The 15,553-nt window shown below is 46.8% G+C and overlaps 1 protein-coding gene across 4 annotated transcripts in view; it reads left to right on the plus strand.

Moving 5' to 3' along the window:
- METAP1D (methionyl aminopeptidase type 1D, mitochondrial) overlaps positions 1-15,553 on the plus strand; it is a 1,748,106-nt gene that overhangs the window by 706,723 nt on the left and 1,025,830 nt on the right. The gene's annotated exons all lie outside the window — the stretch shown is intronic.

The following is a 15,553-nucleotide window of genomic DNA, read 5'->3' on the forward strand; positions in this document are numbered from 1 at the left end:
AGGTAAGGGCGATGCTCAAGAAAGGTGCCATCGAGCTCATCCCCAGGAGGCTCTGGGGCTCCGGAGTGTACTCAAGGTACTTCCTTGTCAGAAAGAAGACAGGCGGTTGGCGCCCCATCCTGGACCTGCGTCGGTTAAACAAATCCATCAAGGTGCAGAAATTCAGGATGGTCTCCCTCCAGCACGTGCTGGGACAGCTGGAGGAAGGCGACTTCCTATCGTCGTCGGACCTGGAGGATTCTAACTTCCACATCCCCATTCTAAAAGGGCACACGAAGTTTCTCTGGTTCATGGTTCAGGGACGCCACTACCAATTCAGAGCCCTACCGTTCGGATTAAAGTCGGCACCCAGGGTATTCACCAAGTGCCTGGCACCAGTGGCGGCGCGGCTGCGCCTGCAGAGGATCCACGTCTACCCCTACCTGGACGACTGGCTTATCCGGGCAAGGACAAGGGAACTCGCCGTCGAACACACAGCGAGGACCGTCCGGTTGCTCACGGAACTGGGGTTGGCCATCAACTACCCTAAATCCCACCTGGTTCCATCGCAAGTAGCACTGTTTCTGGGAGCGAAGCTCGATTCAATGGGGCAATTGGCCTCCCCGTCAGAGGAGAGGACCAAGACCATCCTGGGCAAGGTGCGGCACCTGTTAGCCATGGAAGTGGCCAGAGTGAGGTCCATCAAGTCCCTTCTCGGGATGATGTCCTGATGCATCTATCTTGTACCCCTTTGCACTTCGGATGAGTCCGCTACAGGAGTTCCTCGACACCCGCTGGTTTCAGGTGACGGGCTGCTTCGAGGACAGGATCCCTCTCGACGAGGAGTTCCGTCTGGTGATCCTATGGTAGGGTACCCGTGCTTACCTCACTACAGGCACGGACTTTCAAACCCCGGCGTTTCAGGAGACGGTGACGACGGACGCCTCTCTGGAGGGTTGGGGGGCCCACACCAGACATCTCCATGCAAGAGGACTTTGGCTCCCGGAGGAGAGGTCTCTCCACATCAACATTCTGGAGCTCCGAGCAGTGTTCTGGGCGCTCAAGTCGTTCCTTCCGTCCCTCAAGGACAAAGTGGGGAGGATCTTCACCAACAACACCACCACGATGTTCTACATACGTAAGCAAGGGGGCACCAGATCCCCAGCCCTATCCAAGGAGGCCCAGGATCTGTGGCACTGGGCCGTCGCCCAGGGGATGTTTCTGGTTCCCTTCCACTTGGCAGGAATAAAAAACACCATCGCCGACTCACTCAGCAGGGAGCTGCACTCGTGCCACGAGTGGGAACTACACCAGGATCAAGTGGATCGGCTCTTCCAACGATTGGGCAAACCCCAGATCGACCTGTTTGCGACGGCGACACACTACAAGTGCCAGAGGTTCGCCAGCAGGTTCCCGTAGCCGAGGAGCATGGGCGATGCTTTCTCGTTCCCCTGGGACGGCCTGTTTCTATACGCGTTCCCTCCGTTGCTGTTGCTGCTCCACCTCATCAACTAGCTCAAGAAGTCCAGGTGCAGAATGATCCTCATCGCACCGGCGTTGCCGAGGCAGATCTGGTTCCCGGACCTTCTGGACTTGTCAACGTCCCCACCAGTCAAGCTACCGGCGGACGTGGATCTTCTCTCCAGAGAATTAGGCGCCATTCTCCATCACGACCCACAGTCGCTGAACTTGCAGGCGTGGCTCGTGCAGCACTAGAGTTTGGAGGGTACGATATCCTGGCTGACTGCAGAGAGGTTCTTGCAAATGCCAGGGCGTCCTCAACTCTCAAGTGTTAAGGTCATAAGTGGAAGAGGTTCTCTGTCTGGTGCTGTGCACAGAAGATTAACCCTCTGCGGATTACGGCCCGTCAAATACTGCCATACCTACTGTCGCTGGCCAAAGCTGGACTGGCTCACGCTTCCATCAAAATACATCTGGCTGCCATCTCCCGATATACCAGGACTACGGGACGGGCGTCCTTGTGGTCTCATCGCCTGGTGAAGGAATTTATGAAGGGACTATGCCAATCGTTCCCGCCAGTGAAGGCTCCTACCCCGGCGTGGGAGCTTAATGTGGTGCTGACCAGGCTCATGGGGGCCCCATTCGAGCCTATGCATTGGGTGCCTTTGAAGTTCCTGTCATGGAAGACAGCGTTCCTCGTGGCCATCGCCTCCGCACGACAAGTGGGAGAGATCCAGGCCCTATCTTGCAAGCCTCCATACTTGACTTTTCATGACACGAGGGTGGTGCTGAGGACGCACCCCTCCTTCATGCCCAAGGTGCCATCGGACTTCCACCTCAACGAGCCCTTGGTGTTACCAGTTTTGTTCCTGTCGCCTTATACGCCGGCCGAGAGGACTTTACACTCGTTGGATGCAGCTAGAGCGCTGAAGTTCTACGTGGACCGCACGAAGAGTTTTCGGAAGACGTCACAACTGTTTTTGAACTTTGGGTCTGTGAATCAAGGGAAGGCTCTCTTGAAGACTTCCATTTCCAGATGGCTCTCCGGCTGCATCATGCACTGTCACCGGTTGGCAAACCGACCGCTGCCCGACCGTCCGAGAGCCCATTCCACCAGAGCGATCGCTGCTACTACGGAATTCCTGTCTGGTGTGCCCCTGCTGGACATCTGCAATGCTGCTATGTGGAGGCCTACGCACACCTTCACAAGATTCTACTGCGTCGATCGGGACTCCAGGGAGGAGTCCAGGGTCGGCCAAGCCGTGCTGCGCAACCTGTTCGCCTAAGGTGAGCCTTGTGAGGAGGTAAGAATTGCTTAATGTTGAGTTTTGGATGTAATGCTTAATGTTGAGCCTTTGCCACCTTCCGAGGTTGTGCATGTGTATACTGCTATGTATTCTTTTATTCATGAGCATGCAAATCCATGCCAGACCCCATGCTGGAAAAGGAACAAGTTACTTACCTGTAACTGTTGTTCTCCAGCATGGGTCTGGCATGGATTCACATGCGAACCCTCCCACCTACCCTTCTGCGGCTCTTCGCTTGGTCATACTGCCACTTTGCGTGCTACCAAATCTGAGGATGGCTGCCAGAGGTGGGGTTTAGGGAGAGGGCAGTCATTAGCTGGGGGCAGTATGACCCAGAGATCAGTGATTGGTTACTACTAAGAAAGACAGATCAGAAACGAAACAGATACTGATTTTTTCTTTACCGAGGATTCCCAGCCTGACGACGGGGAATATTCATGAGCATGTGAATCCATGCCAGACCCATGCTGGAGAACAACAGTTGCAGGTAAGTAACTTGTTCCATGTTTAACACCACCTAGGGATTTAGAAAGTTTCAATTTGTTAGAAGCAATACGAGGAGTTTTATTGTTACAGAGAAATTTTAAAAGTAGAGAGTCAAATTTAAAAAAAAGGAAGAATGATTGGCAATAGGGATCTTAGGGAGTGGGTATAAAACAATAGGGGCAATCATCATTTTGATTGTATTGAAACGATCCCACCAAGATAGAAAGAGCAGGGACGATTTTTCAGTTAGATCGGTAATTTCTTTAATAATAGAATTAGTAGTAAGATTAATCGTGGAGGGTATATCTTTGTTAACTAAAATACCTAGATATTTAATATGGGATGATTACCAGGAAAGACCCAATGAAGGAGTGTTGGATCTGTTACATGAGTAAGTAGGGGTAAAATCTCTGATTTGTCAAAGTTCAATTTGTAACCTGAGACTATGGAGTATTCTTTAATAGTTGAAATTAAGTGAGGTATACATGAAGCAGGATCTGAAAGGTAAATGAGGATGTCATCTGCATAGGCTGAGAGTTTAGCTTTAATATTGTGGTTAATTTTAGGATTTAGACGAATGTTTTGAAGTCAGGGTTCTAAAGCTAAATCAAATTATAACAGAGATAGGGGACAACCTTGACGGGTAGCCCTTTCTGTTTTAAAAGAGGAAGAAAGAGTTATTGATTAAAATACGAGGAGTAGGTGTAAGGCATAATAATTAGATTAGGTTAATAAAATAGGGAGGAAGACCATGCCTTCCCTCTCTTTCTCTTCTCTACTCTCCATACTTACTCTATGGTGCTCTCTGTCTCTCCTATTTTCTCTAAGTGCTTCTCTATGGACTATCCTGCTCTCCTCACAAAACCTGGTAGGAAGAAGTTTAAAAAGGACATCTTGGTCTCCAACCCAGGTCTCCCTTTCGCTGACACCTATACCAGTGCCTCCTCCAGGCAAACCTTCACCGACATCCTCTGTCGTTCCCTCACCAGACCTATGGACTCAGCATATGGTCTCTGTGCTCTCTCCCTTCTCTTCTTCTCCCATTCATGGGGGCACACGCTGGGAGGCCCTCCTGTCCTCATTCCACTCCTCTAAGGTCATCATTAATGTTTATGTGAATGGTACCATCTTGGTCCAACGCCCTCAGGCCAACCTTCTCCTCTTCGATAGATGCTTCCCGTGCCTCATCAATTTCCTTTCTTCTCCTGCTGTACCCTTGCCCCCTCCATGGCTTCCTCGCCTCCCCCTGCTGCCTCCTCCTTGGCTACCTTGCCTTCTCCTCCTTCCCTTTCTGCCCCCCCTTGGGCTTCTTCTACACCTCTGCAGGGCATACCTCTTAATTGTACCCCTCTCTGGAAGTCTTTCAAGGACGGCAATCATCTCCGTAGTGCCACTCTAAACTCTCGCTCAGCTGTGAAACAGTCCTCTATCTGCCGCCTTCTGGAGGTACTTGACCTCGATGTCCTCGGTCTCACCGGGACATGGTTCACGGCCAGCTCTGTCATGAGCTTTGACACTCTCCTCCTAACAGATCCTCTCTGCGCTCAGGTCCAACCACTCCGGAGGGGGTGTAGTCCTGATCTTCCCCGAGTGGATTCCTGCCTCTGCTCTTTCCAATGCCTTGTCTGCAGGCTCTCTCCCTCTCCTAGCCATTCCCTTACTGTAGCTACTATCTATCAGCCACCTGGTCAGATCTCCTCCTTCCTCTCTGAGTGGGCGACCTCTCCTCTTCCCTCCTGGTCTCGACCACTCAACTCATCCTTCTTGGAGACTTCAACATCCACCTGGATGCTTCCTGTCCTCCCTCTGGACTCTTTCGCGACCTTTGCCACTCTCTTTCACTCTCTATTCTCCCCTCTGGCCCGACTCACTCTGCAGGGCACACTCTGGATGTTCTGATCTCCTCAGATCTTCCCTTTTCTATCCCTCTCACCACTCCTCTCTCCTGGAGTGATCACTTTCTCCTTTCCTCCCACCTCACCCTTTCTACCCCTAAGACCAAGCCAACTCCATCACTGCCACCCATCTTCACGGTCATTCGACCCATAAGGCGCATGTCAGTTGAGGCTTTTGCCGCCACTTTCTCACCCCCTCACCACCTTGGGCTGACTCACACCCTGACACAGCCCTTTCCATGCTTCAATCTGCTATATCTGATACTCTCGATGTTCTTGCCCCTGTCATGAGGATCCGCTTGAAGCCCAAAGCCAAGTGCAACTCCTGGCACGACTCAGACCTTGTCACCCTTAAACACAAGTGCAGGGTGGCTAAGAGGAAATGGTGTGCTTCATGTACATCCTCTTGACAGACTGGCCTGCCGCCTGCTCCAAAGGCAATACCGGCTCTCTGTCCTCACCAAGAAGAGAGCTCACATCCAAGCCTGCATCTCTGCGCCATCTAACAACTTGGCTGAACTCTTTGAAATCTGCAAGGAACTGGCTAATCCTGCCACAGTCTCTACCTCTCCTGTTCCTTCCCAGGCCCTCTGCACAGCACTGGCTTCTCATTTCATCTTTAAAACTCATGACATCCTGTCCCCTCTCTCATCCTCTCACCTTCCTCCCTCTACTCCCTGCTCTTCCTCTGGCCCTTCTTCAGCCAAGACTCCTCCCTCTTTCTCTGCCTTTATGATTGTTTATTTATATAGCGCCTATACACAAAGTGTTTCAAAGCGCTTCAAGGCAAGGGAGGGAACAAGGGAAAACACAATGACATTCTTACAGGCCATGAACAGTAAGGATGTGAAATTAACTATCGTACTCAACCTGACGACATTTCAGATAGTGCAAGAGCTAAGACATAGATAAGGAAGGGAGGGAGAGAGTGGGAAGGAAATGGAAACAGACAGGCGACTACCGTACTAGGCCTGACGACATTTCTGGTAGAGCCGGAGAAAAACAAAAGGTGAGGGAGAGGGGTGCAGAAAGGGAGGGGAGGAACAAAACAAGTGATTATCATACTAGGCCTGACAACGTTTCAGATAGTGCTGGAGGGAGGTGGGGGAACAGCAAAGGGATGGGGGAGCAACAGACGAGGTTGCTCTCATACTAGGTCCGGCGACAATTCTGATAGAGTAAGTGCAGAGAAGAAAGTAAGGGGAGGAGGGGAGAAGATAGGAAAAGGGAGAAAGGAAGAGGAGGAGATAACAGAGTAAGCAGTCAAAAAGAGTGGAGAAGCAAGAGGGGAGAGCGAATACAATTGCAGAAGTCAGTAGTAACACATAATGCAAGCCTGGATAGAAGATGAAGATGGGAACAGCATGATTAAGGGTCCCCATGAGTACAAGATTCGAAGGAAGTCCAGCATGAGAGTTGAGAAAGGGTGACGCACCGCGAATCAATGAAGTCCATAAAGTAAAATCCAGCATTGGCCACAAGATGGTGATGGTGAAACCATAAAGTAGCAGGACAGACTGATGCGTGTGGGAAGTGGGGTGGGGGCACAAGGGAACAACACGGGGGGGACCAGATAGGGTGGGGATGACCTGTGGGGACAGAGGGTGTAAACACATGTTGGTGTATGCTTACCTGCTGACTTAGCAGGGGTTTGGGCCCTGGATCCTCCTGGTCCGAACAGGTCCAAACAGGAATTGCCCTTCCCTTTAGATGCCTGGGCGAGAGACGCCCTTGATCTAAGAGTTAAGAGCAGGAAGGAAGAGGCAGGGTTAGAAGGTGAGTGGTGCTGAAGCACTCCCTTGTGCACCCTCTTTTTAAGAAACCATCTGCCGACTCATCTGGCCCGGCTAATTTTCGCCCAATCTCCATCACTCCTTTCCTGGGCAAACTCTTGGAAAAGCTGGCCATCCCCCAGATCAATCTCCACACTGAATCTGTTGGTTGTCTGCATGATCATCAGAAGCACAGAAACTGCCCTCCTGAACATCCTTGAAGACCTGCTCTCCAACCTTGATTCCAACACCCCCTGTGTCCTCATCTTACTTGATCTCTCTTCTGCCTTTGACACGGTCAGCCATGCCATCCTGCTCAACTGTCTATGTGATAACGTGGGGATCACTGGTCAGGCCCTGGCGTCGCTGACTTCTTTCCTCTCTGATCGACCCTTCCAGTTTCAACTTGGGTCCTTCCTCTCCTCTATCTCCATCTCTACCTATGGTGTTCCCCAAGGGTCTAACCTCTCTCCCTGGCTGTTCAACTAATACCTGGCACTTCTTGCCCACCACATTCCTGCGCTCTGCCCCAACTTCAAGCGCTATGCGGATGACAGTCAGCTCATTTTCAGGCTACCCTCAGCCACCTCTTATCCCTCTCTTATCTCGGACTGTCTGTCCGCCATCCAGGAGTGGTGTGCCGCCAATGATCTCTGCCTTAATGCCATTAAGACCGAGATTCTCCTCATTGGCGCACCCGCTCCCTCCTTTCCTGTCACTCTCTTGCCAGCCTTTCTTGGCCCTCTTGCTGCTACCGCCTGTGAGGCTAAAAAACTTGGGATCATCTTCGACTCCACACTCTCCTTCTCTCCTCGCATCTCTAAGAAGTCACACTATCAGCTGCACCTCCTCACAGGTATTCTTCCTTTCCTCTCCTTCCCCGAGAATCTCACTGTCTCCAGAGCTCTGGTTCTCTCTAGGCTGGACTATTGCTACAGCCTCTTTCTAAATCTGCCTGTTTCTACTCTCTGCCCTCTGCAACTCATCCAGACCAGGACTGCAAGACTTGTCCTTGGCTTCAAGCCGAGGGATCGTATCTCTCCAGGACTGAAATCTCTGTATTGGCTCCCAGTGACTGTGAGGATTAAGTTCAAAACACTCTGCACAAGGCCTTCTGGGGCCTGCGGCCTCAATACCTTCAACTTTCTCTTCCTAATTATCTTCCTTCTCAAGCTCTTCGCTCACCGCCTCCAAATCCCTCAGGGTCAGTCGCTTCTCCAAGCAACAAGTTGGTGGTAGATCTCTTTCTTTGGCTGGGGCCTTCCTCTGGAACAGCCTCCCTGCCTGCCTGAAACTTGAGGAGAATCATCTCTGGTTCCGGAAGCACCTCAAAACATTTCTCTTTGCTTCTGCCTTTTCCCCTCCTCTCCCCTGCTGACTTCCTGGCTGAAACCGATACTGCACTAGTTACCTGGCCACCCTCTGATCTCTGGCCCAAGTCCCCTCCCCCGCCCGTCGCACACATGCTCTGCCTTCCTGGCAACCCCTGCACTTGGGGACTTTTTTCTGTATCCCTACAGTCCCACTACCAGCACTTGACACCTGTTGTCTGCACTTACCCTTGCACTTGCCACCTGTTGGCTGTACTTTTACTTTAATTATTCTTTTATCCCATGTACTGCACTGTCCCCTGCCCCTTCCCCTCCCCCTTTCCCATGCACTTGCGCGATCTGAATGACACCTGGCCTAGTAAGATCATTGTCTTTCTTCCCTCTGTTCCCCCTCCCTTGCCTCGCCGCGCCTTGAAATACTTGTGTATAGGCGCATTATAAAGGCCATATCATATCATTCAAGAGATTGATTGTGTTTCCTGGTCCTATTTATTTCAAACACTTTCTCTGCGTCTAGGGCAATAAGGGCTGATGGTATGAAAGAATTTTGGGTATGAGTTAAAACATCAAATAATAATCAAATAATAATCTCGAATTGGAAGAAGAATTCCGTCCTTTAATAAATCCAGATTGATCCTTATGAATGAGACTTGGAAGGAGAGATTCTAAGTATTTGGCGAGCATTTTAGCATATATTTTCAAATCTGAATTAATAAGCGAATTGGGGCGTACATTTTTGACTAACGAGGGGTCTTTATCGGGCTTTGGAAATAAGATGAGAAGGGCTTCACTAAACGAACCTGGACTTTGTCCTAAACTTATATAATGGGAATATAGTTTGAAGAGTTTAGGGGCAATAGAGTCTATAAATGTTTTTGTAAAAATCAATCGGGAAACCATGTGGTCCAGGGGCTTTATTAGGTTTAAGGTTGTTAATGGCATGCTTAATCTCAGTAATAGATATCGGTGAATTAAGAGAAGAGATGTCAATTGGATTATTTGTATCAATTTTCTTAACAGTTTGGAAAAAGGAATGAATATTATCAGAATTAATAGATGGGTCATCTGGGTAAAGTTTGGAGTAAAAATGGATAAAGGCGTCACTAATATCTTTTGGGTTAGATAATCTAGTGCCATCTGGGGAAGTAATAAGAGTGATAGTCAATATCTCTTTCTTTTTCTTGAGATATGAAGCTAGCATTGTGCATGCTTTATTAGAGTTATTATATATTTTTGTTTTTGATCTAAGATTATTATTAGTAGCTTTGTCCGTTTTATTGAATTCAATTTGTTTCTTAATAAGGATTTTTAGTACATTTGGGTCAGGGTGAGGATAATATGATTTCTCTATATATTTTATTAATGCGAAAGAAGAGTTGTGAACATGTTCTGCTTGCCTTTTTTTTTTGTTGCTACAAATTCTATGATGAAAGCCCGTAGGAAGGCTTTAAAGGCATCCAAATTGTTGTGTACAGATGTATGTTGGGGATAGAGTATCAAAAAATAATTATTTAATGTACATAATGTTTTTTTCAAAGAGAGTTTGGTCTTTTAGCAGGAATGTATTAAATCTCCATCTTGGAGAGAATTTGTTGGCGCAGGACCATTCAAGCACCGTTGAAACAATAGCGTGATCAGATATAGTTATGGGATCTATTGCAGAATTTAAGATAGTGGAAGCTAGTGATGAATTAACAAAGATGTAGTCAAGTCTCAAAAAAGATTGGTGAGGTGGGGAGTAAAAAGAAAAATCAATCGATTGAGGATGGCAGAAACACCAAGTGTCTAATAAATTTATATTTTGCAGTAAATTTAGGAAGTTTACCTAATTTGGAATTTACAAAGTGTGAATTTGATATCCGTCTAAAGCAGAATCAACAATCTGATTTATATCTCCACAGAAAATAAGAGAATCATATGGTTTTAGCAATAGTTTAGTTAGTAATAGAGTCCAAAAGGAAGGGTTAGGTGCATTCGGGCCATACATAATAATAGTCGCTGAAAGATTATTGATAGTAGAGTCAACAATAATCCATCTACCTTCTGGATCTTTTTCTACATTAATTAGGGTAAAATTCAAACATTTGTTAATTAGTACAGGCACTCCTGCTTTCTTATCAACAGCCTTAGCAAATAAAGTGTGGCTAGACCAGGAGGCTTTGTTCTTTTTGATCTTAAGATTTTCAACATCAGAGCTTAAATGAGCTTCTTGCAAGCATATGATATCTGATTTTTGTTTATAAAGCTTAGAAATAATCTTACTACGATTAATAGGATGTCCTAATCCCTTAACATTCCATGTACTAATCTTTAGAGACATAAGAAGTTAGTATTACAGTGTTTCTTAAAAGAACCAGTAAAAATATAAAAGATTCATAGAAAGCATTCCAACATATCTTGTTCGAAGGAATAAATGTGCAATTGAATATATGAAATTAGAATCAAATATGGAAGTGGGAAATATAGGGAAGAACACCAGGATGGGGAAACAACATGATAGGAAAAAGAGAAAGTAAAAATAAATGAAACAAGTACTAAGATAATGAAAGTTAGGTAACGACAAGGAAAAGAACTGAATATTATCAAGAGTAAAAGGAATAAGGGAAAGTAAGAATCTCATAGGGGATGTCGGGTGTGAAGATGGAAAAAGTATAATCGAGAAAGATGGAGCAGATAGAGAGTACCGAGGTATAGCTGAGGATCTAATATTTTAGAAGACATGAAGATTTATGAAGAAATGATAAAATCAAGTATCAAGCAATAAATAAGTCCTGGATCATAAAAATGCAAAACAAATCTGCAATCAGGAAGTACATGCTGGGTCCGTGCTTTTAATTGGTGATCTAGATTTGTTCCTCTGACGACTTGAGGTGGGAGGTATTTCCAAAGGTATGGTGGATGTTGACCTACTACGTTTAGGAGTAAATTTGATATGTTGTAGCTTGGGCGTCTTAAAAGTCATGGTAAAAGTATGAGGGCTTGAAGAGGAATTGGAAACAGAAATAGAAGGAGAAGCATCCATCAAAGTGGTTTGTAAAGCCTGGAGCAAATTGTACAATTCCTCGGGCTTAGTAAACTCTTTAGTAGGCCCGTTAGGTATAGTAATAATCATCTTCGCTGGATCTAGTAGGCCATATCTAATGTTGAGTGACTTGAGCATGGGTCTCATGTCTAGGAATCTCTTCCTTTTTGCGTGCGTAGCACTGGAGGTGTCCGAAGAGATGAACATTTTTTTGTTTTGAAATAGAATAGGTGAGTTTTTCCTGAAAGCTTGTAATATTTGCCTTTTTTGTTGATACAGAAGAAAGCAGGCAATCATGGGTCTTGGTGAGGCATCTGATCTGGTAAATCTTGTTCTGATTCTGTGGGCTGTTTGGATCTCAAGTGGAGGTGAGAAGGTAATACCAAGAGTAGAGGGAATCCAATTCAGTAAGAAATTGATAGGGTCGTCACCTTCAGATTTTTCCGGTATGCCATAAAACAAAGGTTATCCCTGCGATTTCTGTCTTCCAAGTCTGTTATTTCTCCCTCTAGTTGTAAAATTTTTACTTGCATACATTCTAGACCTTCAATTCTGTCCTCCACAGTACCTATTCTCTCTTCGGCCTCATCAAGCCTTCCAGTAAAGTGTACTTGTTTAAAATAAAGGTGGTGAGCTTATTGTAAGTAAATAAGCGTGTCTTTTTGAGAACAGTGTTGCTGGCACATTCAATCTGTCAAGCTGATGTGAAGCGTTGGGTACCTTCTACTCAGTGTTGGTGCTTTGGCCTTAGACCTCGCTGAGCGAAAAAAGCCTGTGAGCCATATTTATGAGCAGAGCTAGTGTCTTGAGATGAAGCTTTCATGGTGGTTACAAGCAAATGTTGTGTTGAATAAAATATTTAAAGACAAAAGCTGCATAATATCATGCCACCTCCAGAAGATCTGAATTAATGAGAAAGTTAATAGTCTGCAGGGTTTTGATTTGATTTTAAATCTTAGCACGTTGGAAAGTACGGTTCTTCAAAAGGAGGTTATATAGGTTTAGACCAGTAAATATCCATGATGAGTTTTACTACCATATGTTTTGCACTATGTCTGCCGGTTTAGTTTGGCAGAAATGTATCCCCCTTTAAGAACGGAGAGGCTTTCAAATCGATCTGCTCAGCTGACTAACCGCTTCAGGTCCCTCCTACTCTACATCGTTGTTTGTGGCCTCAAGATATCAGTATATGCAAATTCTTCCAAATAAACAGAACAATCATAAGGAGGTTAAAGAGGTTGAAAGCTGCAATTTATCAATGATGAATTCCACTGAAGTGACAACACAATGTTTTGCATTGTATTTATCAGTTAAGTATGAGAGAAGCACATATCCCTTTAAGAATGGAGAAGCTATCAGTTCGATCCGCTCAGCTGACTAACCGCATCGGGTCCCTCATACTCAGCGTCGCTGCTTGGGGCCTCAAGACATCGGAAAGCGTGAGCGCTTCCAATCAATCAGCACTGTCAAAATGCTGGATCCAACAGACAATCTTTGCATGAACTCGCCGTTATGTATAAGCTAATTCTGGACATTATTAAAGTAATGTTGATAACGCGCGAAACCGTTACATGGTGTATTGTATTTTCTTGAGGTAACGCACGCCAAAGGCAAACGGACGCAGTCATAAGTCAAACAAAGGAAGTTACTTGTTGAAATTCAAAAAGCCAAATCTGCTGCTCTAAATGATGTAAAAATGAGATTCACATCTTCTTGTTATTGGAGAAAGTTGATATTATTTTACAAATAGAGCTCTCTCTTTCTCCGGAGCTCCTTGATCATGCAGCCATCTTCTTTGCCGCTCGGCCACTCCCCTGAAGCTGGATACCTTTAACAAAATGGTGAACTCAACTGCTTCCTTGTCAATAAGGCAGCAAACAACCTATCACAGCATGGTTTGATCGTGAATTGTGGTACAAGGTAGACAAATCATTAAACACTTGCTGCCGGATATGCAAGCAAAGGCAAAATACATTGTAAGAGATGACCAAACCAAGCCATAGCCACAGCCCTCCAAATAATGGACTCTGGCTTTACGCACCTAGTCAAAGACATTGTGTTGTGTCCTTGGGTGTGGATGAAGGCTGCTAATTTCTGCCTGGAGTTTCAAGCAAGGATACTCAACATGCCCTTTGATGACATGGCCTCTTTGGAAAATCTGTAGGTGACTCATGGAAGGTATCGGGACAGATTAAAAAAAAGTGCCTTTCCTCTCATGGCGCCTCTTCTTAATTTAAGGTCATTATTTTTCTCACACTTACATTGCCAAGGGTGGAAGGAACGAGCAAAGCGCAGTGCAATCAAGGTCACAAGCTTCAAAAACCAACGGACTCGCGCGCAAGGCTCCACCCTGTTACCGCCCTATGGGCAAGTCTGTCCAAGCACCAATATCGAGGGGGGATACAAAGCACTGTGGCTTAATGAATATTCCAAAAGATTTTCCGTGAACATACCCAGAATATTTTTTATCACTTACAGAAGACACCAATATGCTCTTGAATTCATCCAAAGCTGTTGACCAGAGAAAATGATCATGTGTGCCACCTTGATATCTTGTCATAACTGATCGAATTATTTCTGAGAGAAGCAGATATGAACAGCAACATCTGCCATTGAGGTGCATAGAGGTGCTAGTATCCACAAGGGCTGAGCCCACGTTTTTCACCAATCCAAAGAAATGGAAGAGGTTCTGTGCATATTGCATGGTGTGTTCTTGAGGACCTCCACCCCTACCTGCCATATATCAGATCCTCACTTTTAATGTGCTCTTGGTAGAATCCATCCTTAATCAATACTCCCCAAGGATTCACTTGTCTGCAATCACTTATTACATACAACAAGATGTGTGACGAATCCCAAGGTATCGTCACTGCTTCCAGAGGGGAAGCCCCTTCCCATGAAGCCAAGGTGGTAAGGCTGCTACCCGATAGTCCCCCTGGGTGCGGTACTCAGCGGGTGGATCTCAGGGGAGAGGAAACACCCTGTAGGATCAGTGACAACCTTGTTGGGAGAACGTGATATCCCTGCCAATCACCAGATCCTAGAACCCCTTTTTATGACCTTAACAACAGTTCCTTCCCTAATAGGGCCGTGAGTTATTGCCACCCTAACATTCCTGGGGTGAAGAAGAATAGGAGTTACGCAAGTGAAGCTCCCTTTCATATTACTGTGACGAGGAGGCACTCCATTGACTCAAAAGGGAGCTGGAAGATCAGTACTGTTACGAGGGAGAAGCGCAGAAGCATGAGGATCACCTTTGAGAACCACAAAGAACAGTTTTATAGTTAGTTACTGGCTTCTGATTGGTCCACCTGGAGTAGAAATAGAGGAGGGAAACCAGGAAGTGGTGTCAAGCGCTTCCTGGAGGAGCAAGGAGCGGGGTACTTGTGCTGCAGGAGAAGAGGCTGTGGACCAGAGGCTCTGTCCGAAGGAGCGGGAACCTTTGCATGCTGGCAAAGTGCTATGTACTGGGGGGAGCCCAGGGGTATCCTTTTCCAAAGGACCAGACAGAGAGCCTAACCCTCCCTAGAAGAACCAGGAAGCAGACCCTCCCTGGGGAAACAGGGTGGAGGCCCCCTGCAGAGGAAGGCAGTCAGACCTCATCCACACTGGAAGAACCGCAAGAGTATGGTGCAGATGCTGTGGAGCATGGAGGAGAACCATAGCCGGTCCCCGGAGGAACCAATACCTGGTGAGCTGGCAGACCAAGGCTCCAGGCTCACCTGTGGCAAGAGGGCTCTCCACGATCTAGAGAGCGACGGAAACTGCAAAGTCACTGCAAACCCATAAAAGCCCACGGCAGCCTCGGAAGCCCAGAGAAGGGATACAGACACCTCCGAGAGGACAGAGCTCTTGCGTACCGCGAGATAAGGTACATGGTTTGCCGAACAGGCACTGGGAACCCAGACAGGTGGGTGCGAGAGAAGCCACCAATGCAGGGTCTGGGACCCAAAATACAGTCTGGAGGGTCTGGGCACCTGGGAGTCAAATGGACACCCAAGAGAGAAATAGGTGCTTGGCAAGAAAGTAAACCAAGCCACTGTATTCACGCATTGCGAGCCTGGGACCCGCACCCATTTCAGAGCAAAAAGTGTCTGGACCCAGAAAACCAAAGAAACCTATCGGGAAGAAACCTACGCTTGGCAGAATGGTAAACCATTCTGTTGGGATAAAACATTGTGAGTATGTGACCCACACCCATGTGAGAGTCACAGAATAAAAGGGCTTAGGTCGCTAAGATCAAGAGAGACAGACAAGCTGGAAATGTCTGACTGATAGGGGAGTAAACCAAGCTGTTGTG

Source organism: Ambystoma mexicanum, chromosome 9 (genome assembly GCF_040938575.1).
Source record: "Ambystoma mexicanum isolate Mex_15411 chromosome 9, UKY_AmexF1_1, whole genome shotgun sequence".
Taxonomy (NCBI): domain Eukaryota; kingdom Metazoa; phylum Chordata; class Amphibia; order Caudata; family Ambystomatidae; genus Ambystoma; species Ambystoma mexicanum.